The 20490-nt window shown below is 44.7% G+C and overlaps 1 protein-coding gene across 1 annotated transcript in view; it reads left to right on the forward strand.

Annotated features, from left to right (window-relative positions):
- LOC143139528 (IgGFc-binding protein-like) overlaps window positions 1–20490 on the forward strand; it is a 252923-nt gene that overhangs the window by 172959 nt on the left and 59474 nt on the right. The window lies entirely within an intron of this gene.

The following is a 20490-nucleotide window of genomic DNA, read 5'->3' on the forward strand; positions in this document are numbered from 1 at the left end:
TAAATATGGAGAGTTCGGTGCATTGCCAAAATCCTACCGTGAACCGGACATAAGGTTATTTCCTCCTTCATATGCAAATCTTGAACTTTTAATTACCAACTAAAAATGGGCCAATCTGAAAAAGTAGAGCTGGCCAAAATGGACCAAAAGTCATATCTCGATATTCTTAGTTGAATGGCAATATACTAGCCTGATAATACCAGACTCACTACTTCGTTTCACTTCATGAAGAGAGCCTGGCCTCTCATGATTAGGAACCATTTTTAACTCTACCAGACGGGCGCAGACTTGGCATTAAAGAGCAACCGACAGGTTTAAATTTGCACACAATATTGATCAGAAATTAATTTAATTTAAATCGGCATAAACGACATAAAATCTGACGGAAAAGGCCTTAAGCAGTCGTTATGAACATTATTTTCGTGCCATATGTAACAAGAGGGAGACGTCTCAGTTTGTCACTAGCTGCCCATTGCTGGAGTTTAATTTCACACTGCTGGTTACGGCCCTTGAAAAGCAGAAGAGAAAAAAGCATTCCTAGACCAATTATCTTTTGAGAACGGGTCTGGTGATAGCCAGGCTAGTTTCTTGCAACAAAAGATTAAATAAGTGTGTTGTATATTGTATCATATACTCTTTTGTGAACTGCGCATGTCATAGATAAACCACTAAATAGATTAAATGAATTGAAAAGAGCCCAAAATTGTTAGTAGAAATGGGCAAATAACTAAGAAAATATGTATGTAGTTGAAATAGCCTACATGATATACCGGTAACTACACAGGTTTGGGAGTTTCATTTGAAATGTAATAGGTACATAATATATGTAACAAGTTACCCTGTGTGTTAAAAATTTAATAATTAATAAATTAGTCCCTAGTTGTGTTGTACCTGTAGCTGTGGCAACTGCAGTAGTTGCTGAAGTTGAATGAATGTTTGAGGTTGTATCAATTGATGATGTAGTAGGAACAAGCGTAGTTGTAGCAGCCTGTGTTGTAGTATCAGCTTTGGCGGTGGTAGGAACAGGTGTAGTTGTAACAGCCAGTGTTGTAACAGCCAATGTTGTAGTATCAGCTAGGGTGGTGGTAAGAACAGGTGTAGTTGTAACAGCCAATGTTGTAGTATCAGCTAGGGTGGTGGTAGAAACAGCTGTAGTTGTAGCAGCCAATGTTGTAGTATCAGCTATGGTGGTGGTAAGAACAGGTGTAGTTGTAACAGCCAGTGTTGTAACAGCCAATGTTGTAGTATCATCTAGGGTGGTAAGAACAGCTGTAGTTGTAGCAGTCAATGTTGTAGTATCAGCTATGGTGGTGGTAGGAACAGCTGTAGTTGTAGCAGCAAATGTTATAGTATCAGCTATGGTGGTGGTAAGAACAGGTGTAGTTGTAGCAGCCAATGTTGTAGTATCAGCTATGGTGGTGGTAGGAACAGCTGTAGTTGTAGCAGCCAATGTTGTAGTATCAGCTATGGTGGTGATAGGAACAGGTGTAGTTGTAGCAGCCAATGTTGTAGTATCAGCTATGGTGGTGGTAGGAACAGCTGTAGTTGTAGCAGCCAATGTTGTAGTATAAGCTATGCTGGTGGTAGGAACAGGTGTAGTTGTAACAGCCAATGTTGTAGTATCAGCTAGGGTGGTGGTAAGAACAGGTGTAGTTGTAACAGCCAATGTTGTAGTATCAGCTATGGTGATGGTAGGAACAGCTGTAGTTGTAGAAGCCAATGTTGTAGTATCAGCTACGGTGGTGGTAGGAACAGCTGTAGTTGTAGCAGCCAATGTTGTAGTATCAGCTAGGGTGGTGGTAAGAACAGGTGTAGTTGTAACAGCCAATGTTGTAGTATCAGCTAGGGTGGTGGTAGGAACAGGTGTAGTTGTAGCAGCCAATGTTGTAGTATCAGCTACGGTGGTGGTAGGAACAGCTGTAGTTGTAGCAGCCAATGTTGTAGTATCAGCTATGTTGGTGGTAAGAACAGGTGTAGTTGTAACAGCCAATGTTGTAGTATCAGCTATGGTGGTTGTAGGAACAGCTGTAGTTGTAGCAGCCAATGTTGTAGTATCAGCTATGGTGGTGGTAAGAACAGGTGTAGTTGTAGCAGCCAATGTTGTAGTATCAGCTAGGGTGGTGGTAAGAACAGGTGTAGTTGTAACAGCCAGTGTTGTAACAGCCAATGTTGTAGTATCAGCTAGGGTGGTGGTAAGAACAGGTGTAGTTGTAACAGCCAGTGTTGTAGTATCAGCTGTGGTGGTGGTAGGAACAGCTGTAGTTGTAGCAGCCAATGTTGTAGTATCAGCTATGGTGGTGGTAAGAACAGGTGTATTTGTAGCAGCCAGTGTTATAGTATCAGCTATGGTGGTGGTAAGAACATGTGTATTTGTAGCAGCCAATGTTGTAGTATCAGCTAGGGTGGTGGTAGGAACAGCTGTAGTTGTAGCAGCCAATGTTGTAGTATCAGCTAGGGTGGTGGTAAGAACAGCTGTAGTTGTAGCAGCCAATGTTGTAGCAGCCAATGTTGTAGTATCAGCTATGGTGGTGGTAAGAACAGGTGTAGTTGTAGCAGTTAATGTTGTAGTATCAGCGAGGGTGGTGGTAAGAACAGGTGTAGTTGTAGCAGCCAATGTTGTAGTATCAGCTAGGTTGGTGGTAAGAACAGGTGTAGTTGTAACAACCAGTGTTGTAGTATCAGCTAGGGTGGTGGTAGGAACAGCTGTAGTTGTAGCAGCCAGTGTTGTAACAGCCAATGTTGTAGTATCAGCTAAGGTGGTGGTAAGAACAGGTGTAGCTGTAGCAGCCAATGTTGTAGTATCAGCTATGGTGGTGGTAGGAACAGCTGTAGTTGTAGCAGCCAATGTTGTAGTATCAGCTATGGTGGTGGTAAGAACAGGTGTAGTTGTAACAGCCAATGTTGTAGTATCAGCTATGGTGGTGGTATGAACAGCTGTATTTGTAGCAGCCAATGCTGTAGTATGAGCTATGGTGGTGGTAGGAACAGGTGTAGTTGTAGCAGCCAATGATGTAGTATCAGCTATGGTGGTGGAAAGAACAGGTGTAGTTGTAACAGCCAGTGTTGTAGTATCAACAAGGGTGGTGGTAAGAACAGCTGTAGTTGTAACAGGAACAGCTGTAGTTGTAGCTGTCAGTGTTGTAGTATCAGCTATGGAGGTGGTAAGAACAGGTGTAGTTGTAGCAGCCAATGTTGTAGTATCAGCTATGGTGGTGGTAGGAACAGCTGTAGTTGTAGCAGCCATTGTTGTAGTATCAGCTATGGTGGTGGAAGGAACAGCTGTATTTGTAGCAGCCAATGTTATAGTATCAGCTATGGTGGTGGTAGGAACAGCTGTAGTTGTAGCAGCCAATGTTGTAGTATCAGCTATGGTGGTGGTAAGAACAGGTGTAGTTGTAGCTGCCAATGTTGTAGTATCAGCTATGGTGGTGGTAAGAACAGGTGCAGTTGTAACAGCAAGTGTTGTAACAGCCAATGTTGTAGTATCAGCTAGGGTGGTGGTAAGAACAGGTGTAGTTGTAGCTGCCAATGTTGTAGTATCAGCTATGGTGGTGGTAAGAACAGGTGTAGTTGTAACAGCAAGTGTTGTAACAGCCAATGTTGTAGTATCAGCTAGGGTGGTGGTAAGAACAGGTGTAGTTGTAGCAGCCAATGTTGTAGTATCAGCTAGGGTGGTGGTAAGAACAGGTGTATATGTAGCAGCCAATGTTGTAGTATCAGCTAGGGTGGTGGTAAGAACAGCTGTAGTTGTAGCAGCCAGTGTTGTAGTATCAGCTAGGGTGGTGGTAGGAACAGCTGTAGTTGTAACAGGAACAGCTGTAGTTGTAGCTGTCAGTGTTGTAGTATCAGCTATGGTGGTGGTAAGAACAGGTGTAGTTGTAGCAGCCAATGTTGTAGTATCAGCTAGGGTGGTGGTAGGAACAGCTGTAGTTGTAGCAGCCAGTGTTGTAGTATCAGCTAGGGTGGTGGTAAGAACAGGTCTATTTGTAACCAGTGTTGTAGTATCAGCTATGGTGGTGGTAGGAACAGCTGTAGTTATAGCAGCCAATGTTGTAGTATCAGCTATGGTGGAGGTAATAACAGATGTAGTTGTAGCAGCCAATGTTGTAGTATCAGCTAGGGTGGTGGTAGGAACAGCTGTAGTTGTAGCAGCCAATGTTGTAGTATCAGCTATGGTGGTGGTAAGAACAGGTGTAATTGTAAAAGGCAATGTTGTAGTATCAGCTATGGTGGTGGTAGGACCAGCTGTATTTGTGGCAGCCAATGTTGTAGTAGCAGCTATGGTGGTTGTAGGAACAGGTGTAGTTGTAGCAGCCAATGATGTAGTATCAGCTATAGTGGTGGTAAGAACATGTGTAGTTGTAACAGCCAGTGTTGTAGTATCAACAAGGTTTGTGGTGAGAACCGCTGTAGTTGTAACAGGAACAGGTGTAGTTGTAGCTGTCAGTGTCGTAGTATCAGCTATGGTGGTGGTAAGAACAGGTGTAGTTGTAGCAGCCAATGTTGTAGTATCAGCTATGGTGGTGGTAGGAACAGCTGTAGTTGTAGCAGCCAATGTTGTAGTATCAGCTATGGTGGTGGTAATAACAGGTGTAGTTGTAGCAGCCAATGTTGTTGTATCAGCTAGGGTGGTGGTAGGAACAGCTGTAGTTGTAGCAGCCAATGTTGTAGTATCAGCTATGGTGGTGGTAAGAACAGGTGTAGTTGTAACAGCCAATGTTGTAGTATCAGCTATAGTGGTTGTAGGAACAGCTGTATTTGTAGCAGCCAATGTTGTAGTATCAGCTATGGTGGTGGTAGGAACAGGTGTAGTTTTAGCAGCCAATGATGTAGTATCAGCTATGGTGGTGGTAAGAACAGGTGTAGTTGTAACAGCCAGTGTTGTAGTATCAACAAGGGTGGTGGTAAGAACAGCTGTAGTTGTAACAGGAACAACTGTAGTTGTAGCTGTCAGTGTTGTAGTATCAGCTATGGTGGTGGTAAGAACAGGTGTAGTTGTAGCAGCCAATGTTGTAGTATCAGCTATGGTGGTGGTAGGAACAGCTGTATTTGTAGCAGCCAATGTTGTAGTATTAGCTATGGTGGTGGTAGGAACAGCTGTAGTTGCAGCAGCCAATGTTGTAGTGTCAGCTATGGTGGTGGTAAGAACAGGTGTAGTTGTAGCAGCCAATGTTGTAGTATCAGCTATGGTGGTGGTAAGAACAGGTGTAGTTGTAGCAGCCAATATTGTAGTATCAGCTATGGTGGTGGAAGGAACAGCTGTAGTTGTAGCAGCCAATGTTGTAGTATCAGCTATGGTGGTGGTAAGAACAGGTGTTGTTGTAACAGCAAGTGTTGTAACATCCAATGTTGTAGTATCAGCTATGGTTGTGGTAAGAACAGGTGTAGTTGTAGCAGCCAATGTTGTAGTATCAGCTATGGTGGTGGTAGGAACAGCTGTATTTGTAGCAGCCAATGTTGTAGTATTAGCTATGGTGGTGGTAGGAACAGCTATAGTTGCAGCAGCCAATGTTGTAGTGTCAGCTATGGTGGTGGTAAGAACAGGTGTAGTTGTAGCAGCCAATGTTGTAGTATCACCTATGGTGGTGGTAAGAACAGGTGTAGTTGTAGCAGCCAATGTTGTAGTATCAGCTATGGTGGTGAAAGGAACAGCTGTAGTTGTAGCAGCCAATGTTGTAGTATCAGCTATGGTGGTGGTAAGAACAGGTGTTGTTGTAACAGCAAGTGTTGTAACATCCAATGTTGTAGTATCAGCTATGGTTGTGGTAAGAACAGGTGTAGTTGTAGCAGCCAATGTTGTAGTATCAGCTATGGTGGTGGTAGGAACAGCTGTATTTGTAGCAGCCAATGTTGTAGTATTAGCAATGGTGGTGGTAGGAACAGCTGTAGTTGCAGCAGCCAATGTTGTAGTATCAGCTAGGGTGGTGGTAAGAACAGGTGTAGTTGTAGCAGCCAATGTTGTAGTATCAGCTAGGGTGGTGGTAAGAACAGCTGTAGTTGTAGCAGCCAGTGTTGTAGTATCAGCTAGGGTGGTGGTAGGAACAGCTGTAGTTGTAACAGGAACAGCTGTAGTTGTAGCTGTCAGTGTTGTAGTATCAGCTATGGTGGTGGTAAGAACAGGTGTAGTTGTAGCTGCCAATGTTGTAGTATCAGCTATGGTGGTGGTAGGAACAGCTGTAGTTGTAGCATCCAATGTTGTAGTATCGGCTATGGTGGTGGTAAGAACAGGTGTAGTTGTAGCAGCCAATGTTGTAGTATCAGCTAGGGTGGTGGTAGGAACAGCTGTAGTTGTAGCAGCCAATGTTGTAGTATCAGCTATGGTGGTGGTATGAACAGGTGTAGTTGTAACAGCCAATGTTGTAGTATCAGCTAGGGTGGTGGTAAGAACAGGTGTAGTTGTAGCAGCCAATGTTGTAATATCAGCTATGGTGGTGGTAGGAACAGCTGTAGTTGTAGAAGCCAATGTTGTAGTATCAGCTAGGATGGTGGTAGGAACAGGTGTAGTTGTAGCAGCCAGTGTTGTAGTATCAACAAGGGTGGTGGTAAGAACAGGCGTATTTGTAGCAGCCAGTGTTGTAGTATCAGCTATGGTGGTGGTAAGAACAGGTGTATTTGTAACCAGTGTTGTAGTATCAGCTATGTTGGTGGTAGGAACTGCTGTAGTTGTAGCAGAAACAGCTGTAGTTGTAGCTGTCAGTGTTGTACTATCAGCTATGGTGGTGGTAAGAACAGGTGTAGTTGTAGCAGCCAATGTTGTAGTATCAGCTATGGTGGTGGTAGGAACAGGTGTAGTTGTAGCAGCCAATGTTGTAGTATCAGCTATTGTGGTGGTAAGAACAGGTGTAGTTGTAGAAGCCAATGTTGTAGTATCAGCTAGGGTGGTGGTAAGAACAGGTGTAGTTGTAGCAGCCAGTGTTGTAGTTTCAGCTAGTATGGTGGTAGGAACAGCTGTAGTTGTAACAGGAACAGCTGTAGTTTTAGCTGTCAGTGTTGTAGTATCAGCTATGGTGGTGGTAGGAACAGCTGTAGTTGTAGCAGCCAATGTTGTAGTATCAGCTATGGTGGTGGTAAGAACAGGTGTAGTTGTAGCAGCCAATGTTGTAGTATCAGCTATGGTGGTGGTAAGAACAGGTGTAGTTGTAGCAGCCAATGTTGTAGTATCAGCTATGGTGGTGGTAAGAACAGGTGGCGTTGTAACAGCAAGTGTTGTAACAGCCAATGTTGTAGTATCAGCTATGGTGGTGGAAGGAACAGCTGTAGTTGTAGCAGCCAATGTTGTAGTATCAGCTATGGTGGTGGTAAGAACAGGTGTAGTTGTAGCAGCCAATGTTGTAGTATCAGCTAGGGTGGTGGTAAGAACAGCTGTAGTTGTAGCAGCCAGTGTTGTAGTATCAGCTAGGGTGGTGGTAGGAACAGCTGTAGTTGTAACAGGAACAGCTGTAGTTGTAGCTGTCAGTGTTGTAGTATCAGCTATGGTGGTGGTAATAACAGGTGTAGTTGTAGCTGCCAATGTTGTAGTATCATCTATGGTGGTGGTAAGAACAGGTGTAGTTGTAACAGCCAATGTTGTAGTATTAGCTATAGTGGTGGTAGGAACAGCTGTAGTTGTAGCAGCCAGTGTTGTAGTATCAACAAGGGTGGTGGTAAGAACAAGTGTAGTTGTAGCAGCCAGTGTAGTATCAGCTAGGGTGGTGGTAGGAACAGCTGTAGTTGTAGAAGCCAGTGTTTTAGTATCAGGTAGGGTGGTGGTAAGAACAGGTGTATTTGTAACAGCCGGTGTTGTAGTGTCAGCTATGGTGGTGGTAGGAACAGCTGTAGTTGTAGCAGCCAATGTTGTAGTATCAGCTATGGTGGTGGTAGGAACAGCTGTAGTTGTAGAAGCCAGTGTTGTAGTATCAGCTAGGGTGGTGGTAGGAACAGCTGTAGTTGTAGCAGCCAATGTTGTAGTATCAGCTAGGGTGGTGGTAAGAACAGGTGTATTTGTAACCAGTGTTGTAGTATCAGCTATGGTGGTGGTAGGAACTGCTGTAGTTGTAGCAGCCAATGTTGTAGTATCAGCTATGATGGTGGTAAGAACAGGTGTAGTTGTAACAGCCAGTGTTGTAGTATCAGCTATGGTGGTGGTAAGTACAGGTGTAGTTGTAACAGCCAATGTTGTAGTATCAGCTAGGGTGGTGGTAAGAACAGGTGTAGTTGTAGCAGCCAGTGTAATATCAGCTAGGGTGGTGGTAGGAACAGCTGTAGTTGTAGCAGCCAGTGTTGTAGTATCAGCTAGGGTGGTGGTAAGAAAAGGTGTACTTGTAATAGCCAGTGTTGTAGTATCAGCTATGGTGGTGGTAGGAACAGCTGTAGTTTTAGCAGCCAATGTTGTAGTATCAGCTATGGTGGTGGTAAGAACAGGTGTTGTAGTATCAGCTATGGTGGTGGTAAGAACAGGTGTAGTTGTAGCAGACAATGTTGTAGTATCAGCTATGGTGGTGGTAAGAACAGGTGTAGTTGTAGCAGCCAAAGTTGTAGTATCAGCTATGGTGGTGGTAGGAACAGCTGTAGTTGTAACAGCCAGTGTTGTAGTATCAGCTAGGGTGGGGGTAAGAACAGGTGTAGTTGTAACAGCCAATGTTGTAGTATCAGCTAGGGTGGTGGTAGGAACAGGTGTAGTAGCAGCCAATGTTGTAGTATCAGCTAGGGTGGTGGTAGGAACAGGTGTAGTTGCAGCAGCCAATGTTGTAGTATCAGCTATGGTGGTGGTAGGAACAGCTGTAGTTGTAGCAGCCAATGTTGTAGTATCAGCTAGGATGGTGGTAGGAACAGGTGTAGTTGTAGCAGACAGTGTTGTAGTATCAACAAGGGTGGTGGTAAGAACAGGTGTAGTTGTAGCAGCCAGTGTAGTATCAGCTAGGGTGGTGGTAGGAACAGCTGTAGTTGTAGCAGCCAGTGTTGTAGTATCAGCTAGGGTGGTGGTAAGAACAGGTGTACTTGTAATAGCCAGTGTTGTAGTATCAGCTATGGTGGTGGTAGGAACAGCTGTAGTTGTAACAGCCAGTGTTGTAGTATCAGCTAGGGTGGTGGTAAGAACAGGTGCAGTTGTAACAGCCAATTTTGTAGTATCAGCTAGGGTGGTGGTAGGAACAGGTGTAGTAGCAGCCAATGTTGTAGTATCAGCTAGGGTGGTGGTAGGAACAGGTGTAGTTGCAGCAGCCAATGTTGTAGTATCAGCTATGGTGGTGGTAAGAACAGGTGTAGTTGTAACAGCCAGTGTTGTTACAGCCAATGTTGTAGTATCAGCTATGGTGGTGGTAAGAGCAGGTGTAGTTGTAGCAGCCAATGTTGTAGTATCAGCTAGGGTGGTGGTAAGAACAGGTGTAGTTGTAGCAGCCAATGTTGTAGTATCAGCTAGGGTGGTGGTAGGAACAGTTGTAGTTGTAACAGCCAGTGTTGTAACAGCCAATGTTGTAGTATCAGCTAGGGTGGTGGTAAGAACAGGTGTAGTTGTAACAGCCAATGTTGTAGTATCAGCTAGGGTGGTGGTAGGAACAGGTGTAGCTGTAGCAGCCAATGTTGTAGTATCAGCTAGGGTGGTGGTAGGAACAGCTGTAGTTGCAGCAGCCAATGTTGTAGTATCAGCTATGGTGGTGGTAAGAACAGGTGTAGTTGTAACAGCCATTGTTGTAGTATCAGCTAGAGATGTGGAAAGAACAGGTGTAGTTATAGCAGCCAATGTTGTAGTATCAGCTAGGGTGGTGGTAGGAACAGCTGTAGTTGTAGCAGCCAATGTTGTAGTATCAGCTATGGTGGTGGTAGGAACAGGTGTAGTTGTAGCAGCCAATGTTGTAGTATCAGCTATGGTGGTGGTAAGAGCAGGTGTAGTTGTAGCAGCCAATGTTGTAGTATCAGCTATGGTGGTGGTAAGAGCAGGTGTAGTTGTAGCAGCCAATGTTGTAGTATCAGCTAGGGTGGTGGTAAGAACAGGTGTAGTTGTAGCAGCCAATGTTGTAGTATCAGCTAGGGTGGTAGTAGGAACAGTTGTAGTTTTAACAGCCAGTGTTGTAACAGCTAATGTTGTAGTATCAGCTAGGGTGGTGGTAAGAACAGGTGTAGTTGTAACAGCCAATGTTGTAGTATCAGCTAGGGTGGTGGTAGGAACAGGTGTAGTTGTAGCAGCCAATGTTGTAGTATCAGCTAGGGTGGTGGTAGGAACACCTGTAGTTGCACTAGCCAATGTTGTAGTATCAGCTATGGTGGTGGTAAGAACAGGTGTAGTTGTAACAGCCAGTGTTGTTACAGCCAATGTTGTAGTTTCAGCTAGGGATGTGGTAAGAATAGGTGTAGTTGTAGCAGCCAATGTTGTAGTAACAGCTCTGGTGGTGGTAGGAACAGCTGTAGTTGTAACAGCCAGTGTTGTAGTATCAGCTATGGTGGTGGTAGGAACAGCTGTAGTTGTAACAGCCATTGTTGTAGTATCAGCTAGAGATGTGGTAAGAACAGGTGTAGTTGTAGCAGCCAATGTTGTAGTATCAGCTAGGGTGGTGGTAGGAACAGCTGTAGTTGTAGCAGCCAATGTTGTAGTATCAGCTATGGTGGTGGTAGGAACAGGTGTAGTTGTAGCAGCCAATGTTGTAGTATCAGCTATGGTGGTGGTAAGAACAGGTGTAGTTGTAGCAGCCAATGTTGTAGTTTCAACTATGGTGGTGGTAGGAACAGCTGTAGTTGTAGCAGCCAATGTTGTAGTATCAGCTATGGTGGTTTTAAGAACAGGTGTAGTTGTAACAGCCAGTGTTGTAACAGCCAATGTTGTAGTATCAGCTAGGGTGGTGGTAAGAGCAGGTGTAGTTGTAGCAGCCAATGTTGTAGTATCAGCTAGGGTGGTGGTAAGAACAGATGTAGTTGTAGCTGCCAGTGTTGTAGTATCAGCTAGGGTGGTGGTTGGAACAGCTGTAGTTGTAGCAGCCAATGTTGTAGTATCAGCTATGGTGGTGGTAAGAACAGGTGTAGTTGTAGCAGCCAATGTTGTAGTATCAGCTATGGTGGTGGTAAGAACAGATGTAGTTGTAGCAGCCAATGTTGTAGTATCAGCTCGGGTGGTGGTAAGAACAGGTGTAGTTGTAGCAGCCAATGTTGTAGTATCAGCTAGGGTGGTGGTAGGAACAGTTGTAGTTGTAACAGCCAGTGTTGTAACAGCCAATGTTGTAGTATCAGCTAGGGTGGTGGTAAGAACAGGTGTAGTTGTAACAGCCAATGTTGTAGTATCAGCTATGGTGGTGGTAGGAACAGGTGTAGTTGTAGCAGCCAATGTTGTAGTATCAGCTAGGGTGGTGGTAGGAACAGCTGTAGTTGCACTAGCCAATGTTGTAGTATCAGCTATGGTGGTGGTAAGAACAGGTGTAGTTGTAACAGCCACTGTTGTTACAGACAATGTTGTAGTATCAGCTAGGGATGTGGTAAGAATAGGTGTAGTTGTAGCAGGCAATGTTGTAGTAACAGCTCTGGTGGTGGTAGGAACAGCTGTAGTTGTAACAGCCAATGTTGTAGTATCAGCTATGGTGGTGGTAAGAACAGGTGTAGTTGTAGCAGCCAATGTTGTAGTATCAGCTATGGTGGTGGTAGGAACAGCTGTAGTTGTAACAGCCATTGTTGTAGTATCAGCTAGAGATGTGGTAAGAACAGGTGTAGTTGTAGCAGCCAATGTTGTAGTATCAGCTAGGGTGGTGGTGGGAACAGCTGTAGTTGTAGCAGCCAATGTTGTAGTATCAGCTATGGTGGTGGTAAGAACAGGTGTAGTTGTAGCAGCCAATGTTGTAGTTTCAACTATGGTGGTGGTAGGAACAGCTGTAGTTGTAGCAGCCAATGTTGTAGTATCAGCTATGGTGGTTTTAAGAACAGGTGTAGTTGTAACAGCCAGTGTTGTAGTATCAGCTAGGGTGGTGGTAAGAGCAGGTGTAGTTGTAGCAGCCAATGTTGTAGTATCAGCTAGGGTGGTTTTAAGAACAGGTGTAGTTGTAACAGCCAATGTTGTAGTATCAGCTAGGGTGGTGGTAAGAGCAGGTGTAGTTGTAGCAGCCAATGTTGTAGTATCAGCTAGGGTGGTGGTAAGAACAGGTGTAGTTGTAGCTGCCAGTGTTGTAGTATCAGCTAGGGTGGTGGTTGGAACAGCTGTAGTTGTAGCAGCCAATGCTGTAGTATCAGCTATGGTGGTGGTAAGAACAGGTGTAGTTGTAGCACCCAATGTTGTAGTATCAGCTATGGTGGTGGTAAGAACAGATGTAGTTGTAGCAGCCAATGTTGTAGTATCAGCTAGGGTGGTGGTAAGAACAGGTGTAGTTGTAGCAGCCAATGTTGTAGTATCAGCTAGGGTGGTGGTAGGAACAGTTGTAGTTGTAACAGCCAGTGTTGTAACAGCCAATGTTGTAGTATCAGCTAGGGTGGTGGTTAGAACAGGTGTAGTTGTAACAGCCAATGTTGTAGTATCAGCTAGGGTGGTGGTAGGAACAGGTGTAGTTGTAGCAGCCAATGTTGTAGTATCAGCTATGGTGGTGGTAAGAACAGGTGTAGTTGTAACAGCCAGTGTTGTTACAGCCAATGTTGTAGTGTCAGCTAGGGATGTGGTAAGAATAGGTGTAGTTGTAGCAGCCAATGTTGTAGTAACAGCTCTGGTGGTGGTAGGAACAGCTGTAGTTGTAACAGCCAGTGTTGTAGTATCAGCTATGGTGGTGGTAGGAACAGCTGTAGTTGTAACAGCCATTGTTGTAGTATCAGCTAGAGATGTGGTAAGAACAGGTGTAGTTGTAGCAGCCAATGTTGTAGTATCAGCTAGGGTGGTGGTAGGAACAGCTGTAGTTGTAGCAGCCAATGTTGTAGTATCAGCTATGGTGGTGGTAGGAACAGGTGTAGTTGTAGCAGCCAATGTTGTAGTTTCAACTATGGTGGTGGTAGGAACAGCTGTAGTTGTAGCAGCCAATGTTGTAGTATCAGCTATGGTGGTGGTAAGAACAGGTGTAGTTGTAGCAGCCAATGTTGTAGTTTCAACTATGGTGGTGGTAGGAAAAGCTGTAGTTGTAGCAGCCAATGTTGTAGTATCAGCTATGGTGGTGGTAAGAACAGGTGTAGTTGTCGCAGCCAATGTTGTAGTATCAGCTAGGGTGGTGGTAGGAACAGTTGTAGTTGTAACAGCCAGTGTTGTAACAGCCAATTTTGTAGTATCAGCTAGGGTGGTGATAAGAACAGGTGTAGTTGTAACAGCCAATGTTGTAGTATCAGCTAGGGTGGTGGTAGGAACAGGTGTATTTGTAGCAGCCAATGTTGTAGTATCAGCTAGGGTGGTGGTAGGAACAGCTGTAGTTGCACTAGCCAATGTTGTAGTATCAGCTAGGGATGTGGTAAGAATAGGTGTAGTTGTAGCAGCCAATGTTGTAGTAACAGCTCTGGTGGTGGTAGGAACAGCTGTAGTTGTAACAGCCAGTGTTGTAGTATCAGATATGGTGGTGGTAGGAACAGCTGTAGTTGTAACAGCCATTGTTGTAGTATCAGCTAGAGATGTGGGAAGAACAGATGTAGTTGTAGCAGCCAATATTGTAGTATCAGCTAGGGTGTTGGTAGGAACAGCTGTAGTTGTAGCAGCCAATGTTGTAGTATCAGCTATGGTGGTGGTAGGAACAGGTGTAGTTCTAGCAGCCAATGTTGTAGTATCAGCTATGGTGGTGGTAAGAACAGGTGTAGTTGTAGCAGCCAATGTTGTAGTTTCAACTATGGTGGTGGTAGGAACAGCTGTAGTTGTAGCAGCCAATGTTGTAGTATCAGCTATGGTGGTTTTAAGAACAGGTGTAGTTGTAACAGCCAGTGTTGTAACAGCCAATGTTGTAGTATCAGCTAGGGTGGTGGTAACAGCAGGTGTAGTTGTAGCAGCCAATGTTGTAGTATCAACTAGGGTGGTGGTAAGAACAGGTGTAGTTGTAGCTGCCAGTGTTGTAGTATCAGCTAGGGTGGTGGTTGGAACAGCTGTAGTTGTAGCAGCCAATGTTGTAGTATCAGCTAGGGTGGTGGTAAGAACAGGTGTAGTTGTAACAGCCAATGTTGTAGTATCAGCTAGGGTGGTGGTAGGAACAGGTGTAGTTGTAGCAGCCAATGTTGTAGTATCAGCTAGGGTGGTGGTAGGAACAGCTGTAGTTGCAGCAGCCAATGTTGTAGTATCAGCTATGGTGGTGGTAAGAACAGGTGTAGTTGTAACAGCCATTGTTGTTACAGCCAATGTTGTAGTGTCAGCTAGGGATGTGGTAAGAATAGGTGTAGTTGTAGCAGCCAATGTTGTAGTATCAGCTATGGTGGTGGTAGGAACAGTTGTAGTTGTAACAGCCAGTGTTGTAACAGCCAATGTTGTAGTATCAGCTAGGGTGGTGGTAAGAACAGGTGTAGTTGTAACAGCCAATGTTGTAGTATCAGCTAGGGTGGTGGTAGGAACAGCTGTAGTTGCAGCAGCCAATGTTGTAGTATCAGCTCTGGTGGTGGTAGGAACAGCTGTAGTTGTAACAGCTAGTGTTGTAGTATCAGCTATGGTGGTGGTAGGAACAGCTGTAGTTGTAACAGCCATTGTTGTAGTATCAGCTAGAGATGTGGTAAGAACAGGTGTAGTTGTAGTAGCCAATGTTGTAGTATCAGCTAGGGTGGTGGTAGGAACAGCTGTAGTTGTAGCAGCCAATGTTGTAGTATCAGCTATGGTGGTGGAAGGAACAGGTGTAGTTGTAGCAGCCAATGTTGTAGTATCAGCTATGGTGGTGGTAAGAACAGGTGTAGTTGTAGTAGCCAATGTTGAAGTATCAGCTAGGGTGGTGGTAGGAACAGCTGTAGTTGTAGCAGCCAATGTTGTAGTATAAGCTATGGTGGTGGTAGGAACAGGTGTAGTTGTAGCAGCCAATGTTGTAGTATCAGCTATGGTGGTGGTAAGAACAGGTGTAGTTGTAGCAGCCAATGTTGTAGTTTCAACTATGGTGGTGGTAGGAACAGCTGTAGTTGTAGCAGCCAATGTTGTAGTATCAGCTATGGTGGTGGTAAGAACAGGTGTAGTTGTAGCAGCTAATGTTGTAGTATCAGCTATGGTGGTGGTAGGAACAGCTGTAGTTGTAGCAGCCAATGTTGTAGTATCAGCTATGGTGGTGGTAAGAACAGGTGTAGTTGTAGCAGCCAATGTTGTAGTATCAGCTATGGTGGTGGTAAGAACAGGTGTAGTTGTAGCAGCCAATGTTGTAGTATCAGCTAGGGTGGTGGTAAGAACAGGTGTAGTTGTAGCAGCCAGTGTTGTAGTATCAGCTATGGTGGTGGTAGGAACAGTTGTAGTTGTAACAGCCAGTGTTGTAACAGCCAATGTTGTAGTATCAGCTAGGGTGGTGGTAAGAACAGGTGTAGTTGTAACAGCCAATGTTGTAGTTTCAGCTAGGGTGGTGGTAGGAACAGCTGTAGTTGCAGCAGCCAATGTTGTAGTATCAGCTCTGGTGGTGGTAGGAACAGCTGTAGTTGTAACAGCCAGTGTTGTAGTATCAGCTATGGTGGTGGTAGGAACAGCTGTAGTTGTAACAGCCATTGTTGTAGTATCAGCTAGAGATGTGGTAAGAACAGGTGTAGTTGTAGTAGCCAATGTTGTAGTATCAGCTAGGGTGGTGGTAGGAACAGGTGTAGTTGTAGCAGCCAATGTTGTAGTATCAGCTATGGTGGTGGTAAGAACAGGTGTAGTTGTAGTAGCCAATGTTGAAGTATCAGCTTGGGTGGTGGTAGGAACAGCTGTAGTTGAAGCAGCCAATGTTGTAGTATCAGCTATGGTGGTGGTAGGAACAGGTGTAGTTGTAGCAGCCAATGTTGTAGTATCAGCTATGGTGGTGGTAAGAACAGGTGTAGTTGTAGCAGCCAATGTTGTAGTTTCAACTATGGTGGTGGTAGGAACAGTTGTAGCAGCCAATGTTGTAGTATCAGCTATGGTGGTGGTAAGAACAGGTGTAGTTGTAGCAGCTAATGTTGTAGTATCAGCTATGGTGGTGGTAGGAACAGCTGTAGTTGTAGCAGCCAATGTTGTAGTATCAGCTATGGTGGTGGTAAGAACAGGTGTAGTTGTAGCAGCCAATGTTGTAGTATCAGCTATAGTGGTGGTAAGAACAGGTGTAGTTGTAACAGCCAGTGTTGTAACAGCCAATGTTGTAGTATCAGCTAGGGTGGTGGTAAGAACAGGTGTAGTTGTAACAGCCAATGTTGTAGTATCAGCTAGGGTGGTGGTAGGAACAGTTGTAGTTGTAGCAGCCAATGTTGTAGTATCAGCTATGGTGGTGGTAAGAACAGGTGTAGTTGTAGAAGCCAATGTTGTAGTATCAGCTAGGGTGGTGATAAGAACAGGTGTTGTTGTAGCAGCCAGTGTTGTAGTATCAGCTAGAGTGGTGGTAGGAACAGCTGTAGTTGTAACAGGAACAGCTGTAGTTGTAGCTGTCAGTGTTGTAGTATCTGCTATGGTGGTGGTAAGAACAGGTGTAGTTGTAGCTGCCAATGTTGTAGTATCTGCTATGGTGGTGGTAAGAACAGCTGTAGTTGTAGCAGCCAATGTTGTAGTATCAGCTATGGTGGTAGTAGGAACAGGTGTAGTTGTAGCAGCCAATGTTGTAGTATCAGCTATAGTGGTGGTAAGAACAGGTGTAGTTGTAGCAGCCAATGTTGTAGTATCAGCTATGGTGGTGGTAAGAACAGGTGTAGTTGTAACAGCCAGTGTTGTAACAGCCAATGTTGTAGTATCAGCTAGGGGGGTGGTAAGAACAGGTGTACTTGTAGCAGCCAATGTTGTAGTATCAGCTAGGGTGGTGGTAAGAACAGGTGTAGTTGTAGCAGGCAGTGTTGTAGTATCAGCTAGGGTGGTGGTAAGAACAGGTGTAGTTGTAGCAGCCAATGTTGTAGTATCAGGTATGGTGGTTGTAGGAACAGCTGTAGTTGTAGCAGCCAATGTTGTAGTATCAGATATGGTGGTGGTAAGAACAGGTGTAGTTGTAGCAGCCAATGTTGTAGTATCAGCTAGGGATGTGGTAAGAACAGGTGTAGTTGTAGCAGCCAATGTTGTAGTATCAGCTAGGGTGGTGGTAGGAACAGCTGTAGTTGTAGCAGCCAATGTTGTAGTATCAGCTATGGTGGTGGTAGGAACAGCTGTAGTTGTAGCAGCCAATGTTGTAGTATCAGCTAGGGTGGTGGTAAGAACAGGTGTAGTGGTAGCAGCCAATGTTGTAGTATCAGCTATGGTGGTGGTAGGAACAGGTGTAGTTGTAGCAGCCAATGTTGTAGTATCAGCTATGGTGGTGGTAGGAACAGCAATAGTTGTAGCAGCCAATGTTGTAGTATCAGCTGTGGTGGTGGTAAGAACAGGTGTAGTTGTAACAGCCAGTGTTGTTACAGCCAATGTTGTAGTATCAGCTAGGGATGTGGTAAGAACAGGTGGAGTTGTAGCAGCTAATGTTGTAGTATCAGCTATGGTGGTGGTAGGAACAGCTGTAGTTGTAACAGCCAGTGTTGTAGTGTCAGCTATGGTGGTGGTAGGAACAGCTGTAGTTGTAACAGCCAATGTTGTAGTATCAGCTAGGGATGTGGTAAGAACAGGTGTAGTTGTAGCAGCCAATGTTGTAGTATCAGCTAGAGTGGTGGTAGGAACAGCTGTAGTTGTAGCAGCCAATGTTGTAGTATCAGCTATGGTGGTGGTAAGAACAGGTGTAGTTGTAGAAGCCAATGTTGTAGTATCAGCTAGGGTGGTGATAAGAACAGGTGTTGTTGTAGCAGCCAGTGTTGTAACAGCCAATGTTGTAGTAACAGCTAGGGTGGTGGTAAGAACAGGTGTAGTTGTAACAGCCAATGTTGTAGTATCAGCTAGGGTGGTGGTAGGAACAGCTGTAGTTGTAGCAGCCAATGTTGTAGTATCAGCTATGGTGGTGGTAAGAACAGGTGTAGTTGTAGAAGCCAATGTTGTAGTATCAGCTAGGGTGGTGATAAGAACAGGTGTTGTTGTAGCAGCCAGTGTTGTAGTATCAGCTAGAGTGGTGGTAGGAACAGCTGTAGTTGTAACAGGAACAGCTGTAGTTGTAGCTGTCAGTGTTGTAGTATCTGCTATGGTGGTGGTAAGAACAGGTGTAGTTGTAGCAGCCAATGTTGTAGTATCTGCTATGGTGGTGGTAGGAACAGCTGTAGTTGTAGCAGCCAATGTTGTAGTATCAGCTATGGTGGTGGTAGGAACAGGTGTAGTTGTAGCAGCCAATGTTGTAGTATCGGCTATAGTGGTGGTAAGAACAGGTGTAGTTGTAGCAGCCAATGTTGTAGTATCAGCTATGGTGGTGGTAAGAACAGGTGTAGTTGTAACAGCCAGTGTTGTAACAGCCAATGTTGTAGTATCAGCTAGGGGGGTGGTAAGAACAGGTGTACTTGTAGCAGCCAATGTTGTAGTATCAGCTAGGGTGGTGGTAAGAACAGGTGTAGTTATAGCAGGCAGTGTTGTAGTATCAGCTAGGGTGGTGGTAAGAACAGGTGTAGTTGTAGCAGCCAATGTTGTAGTATCAGCTATGGTGGTGGTAGGAACAGCTGTAGTTGTAGCAGCCAATGTTGTAGTATCAGCAATGGTGGTGGTAAGAACAGGTGTAGTTGTAGCAGCCAATGTTGTAGTATCAGCTAGGGATGTGGTAAGAACAGGTGTAGTTGTAGCAGCCAATGTTGTAGTATCAGCTAGGGTGGTGGTAGGAACAGCTGTAGTTGTAGCAGCCAATGTTGTAGTATCAGCTATGGTGGTGGTAGGAACAGCTGTAGTTGTAGAAGCCAATGTTGTAGTATCAGCTAGGGTGGTGGTAAGAACAGGTGTAGTTGTAGCAGCCAATGTTGTAGTATCAGCTATGGTGGTGGTAGGAACAGGTGTAGTTGTAGCAGCCAATGTTGTAGTATCAGCTATGGTGGTGGTAGGAACAGCAATAGTTGTAGCAGGCAATGTTGTAGTATCAGCTATGGTGGTGGTAGGAACAGGTGTAGTTGTAGCAGCCAATGTTGTAGTATCAGCTATGGTGGTGGTAGGAACAGCAATAGTTGTAGCAGCCAATGTTGTAGTATCAGCTGTGGTGGTGGTAAGAACAGGTGTAGTTGTAACAGCCAGTGTTGTTACAGCCAATGTTGTAGTATCAGCTAGGGATGTGGTAAGAACAGGTGGAGTTGTAGCAGCTAATGTTGTAGTATCAGCTATGGTGGTGGTAGGAACAGCTGTAGTTGTAACAGCCAGTGTTGTAGTGTCAGCTATGGTGGTGGTAGGAACAGCTGTAGTTGTAACAGCCAATGTTGTAGTATCAGCTAGGGATGTGGTAAGAACAGGTGTAGTTGTAGCAGCCAATGTTGTAGTATCAGCTAGAGTGGTGGTAGGAACAGCTGTAGTTGTAGCAGCCAATGTTGTAGTATCAGCTATGGTGGTGGTAAGAACAGGTGTAGTTGTAGAAGCCAATGTTGTAGTATCAGCTAGGGTGGTGATAAGAACAGGTGTTGTTGTAGCAGCCAGTGTTGTAACAGCCAATGTTGTAGTAACAGCTAGGGTGGTGGTAAGAACAGGTGTAGTTGTAACAGCCAATGTTGTAGTATCAGCTAGGGTGGTGGTAGGAACAGCTGTAGTTGTAGCAGCCAATGTTGTAGTATCAGCTATGGTGGTGGTAAGAACAGGTGTAGTTGTAGAAGCCAATGTTGTAGTATCAGCTAGGGTGGTGATAAGAACAGGTGTTGTTGTAGCAGCCAGTGTTGTAGTATCAGCTAGAGTGGTGGTAGGAACAGCTGTAGTTGTAACAGGAACAGCTGTAGTTGTAGCTGTCAGTGTTGTAGTATCTGCTATGGTGGTGGTAAGAACAGGTGTAGTTGTAGCAGCCAATGTTGTAGTATCTGCTATGGTGGTGGTAGGAACAGCTGTAGTTGTAGCAGCCAATGTTGTAGTATCAGCTATGGTGGTGGTAGGAACAGGTGTAGTTGTAGCAGCCAATGTTGTAGTATCGGCTATAGTGGTGGTAAGAACAGGTGTAGTTGTAGCAGCCAATGTTGTAGTATCAGCTATGGTGGTGGTAAGAACAGGTGTAGTTGTAACAGCCAGTGTTGTAACAGCCAATGTTGTAGTATCAGCTAGGGGGGTGGTAAGAACAGGTGTACTTGTAGCAGCCAATGTTGTAGTATCAGCTAGGGTGGTGGTAAGAACAGGTGTAGTTATAGCAGGCAGTGTTGTAGTATCAGCTAGGGTGGTGGTAAGAACAGGTGTAGTTGTAGCAGCCAATGTTGTAGTATCAGCTATGGTGGTGGTAGGAACAGCTGTAGTTGTAGCAGCCAATGTTGTAGTATCAGCAATGGTGGTGGTAAGAACAGGTGTAGTTGTAGCAGCCAATGTTGTAGTATCAGCTAGGGATGTGGTAAGAACAGGTGTAGTTGTAGCAGCCAATGTTGTAGTATCAGCTAGGGTGGTGGTAGGAACAGCTGTAGTTGTAG

This window comes from Alosa pseudoharengus, unplaced genomic scaffold (genome assembly GCF_046254945.1).
Source record: "Alosa pseudoharengus isolate Yale_2024_CS ecotype anadromous, Long Island Sound unplaced genomic scaffold, YU_APseudo_1.1 YU_APseudo_1.1_scf_22, whole genome shotgun sequence".
NCBI lineage: Eukaryota > Metazoa > Chordata > Actinopteri > Clupeiformes > Clupeidae > Alosa > Alosa pseudoharengus.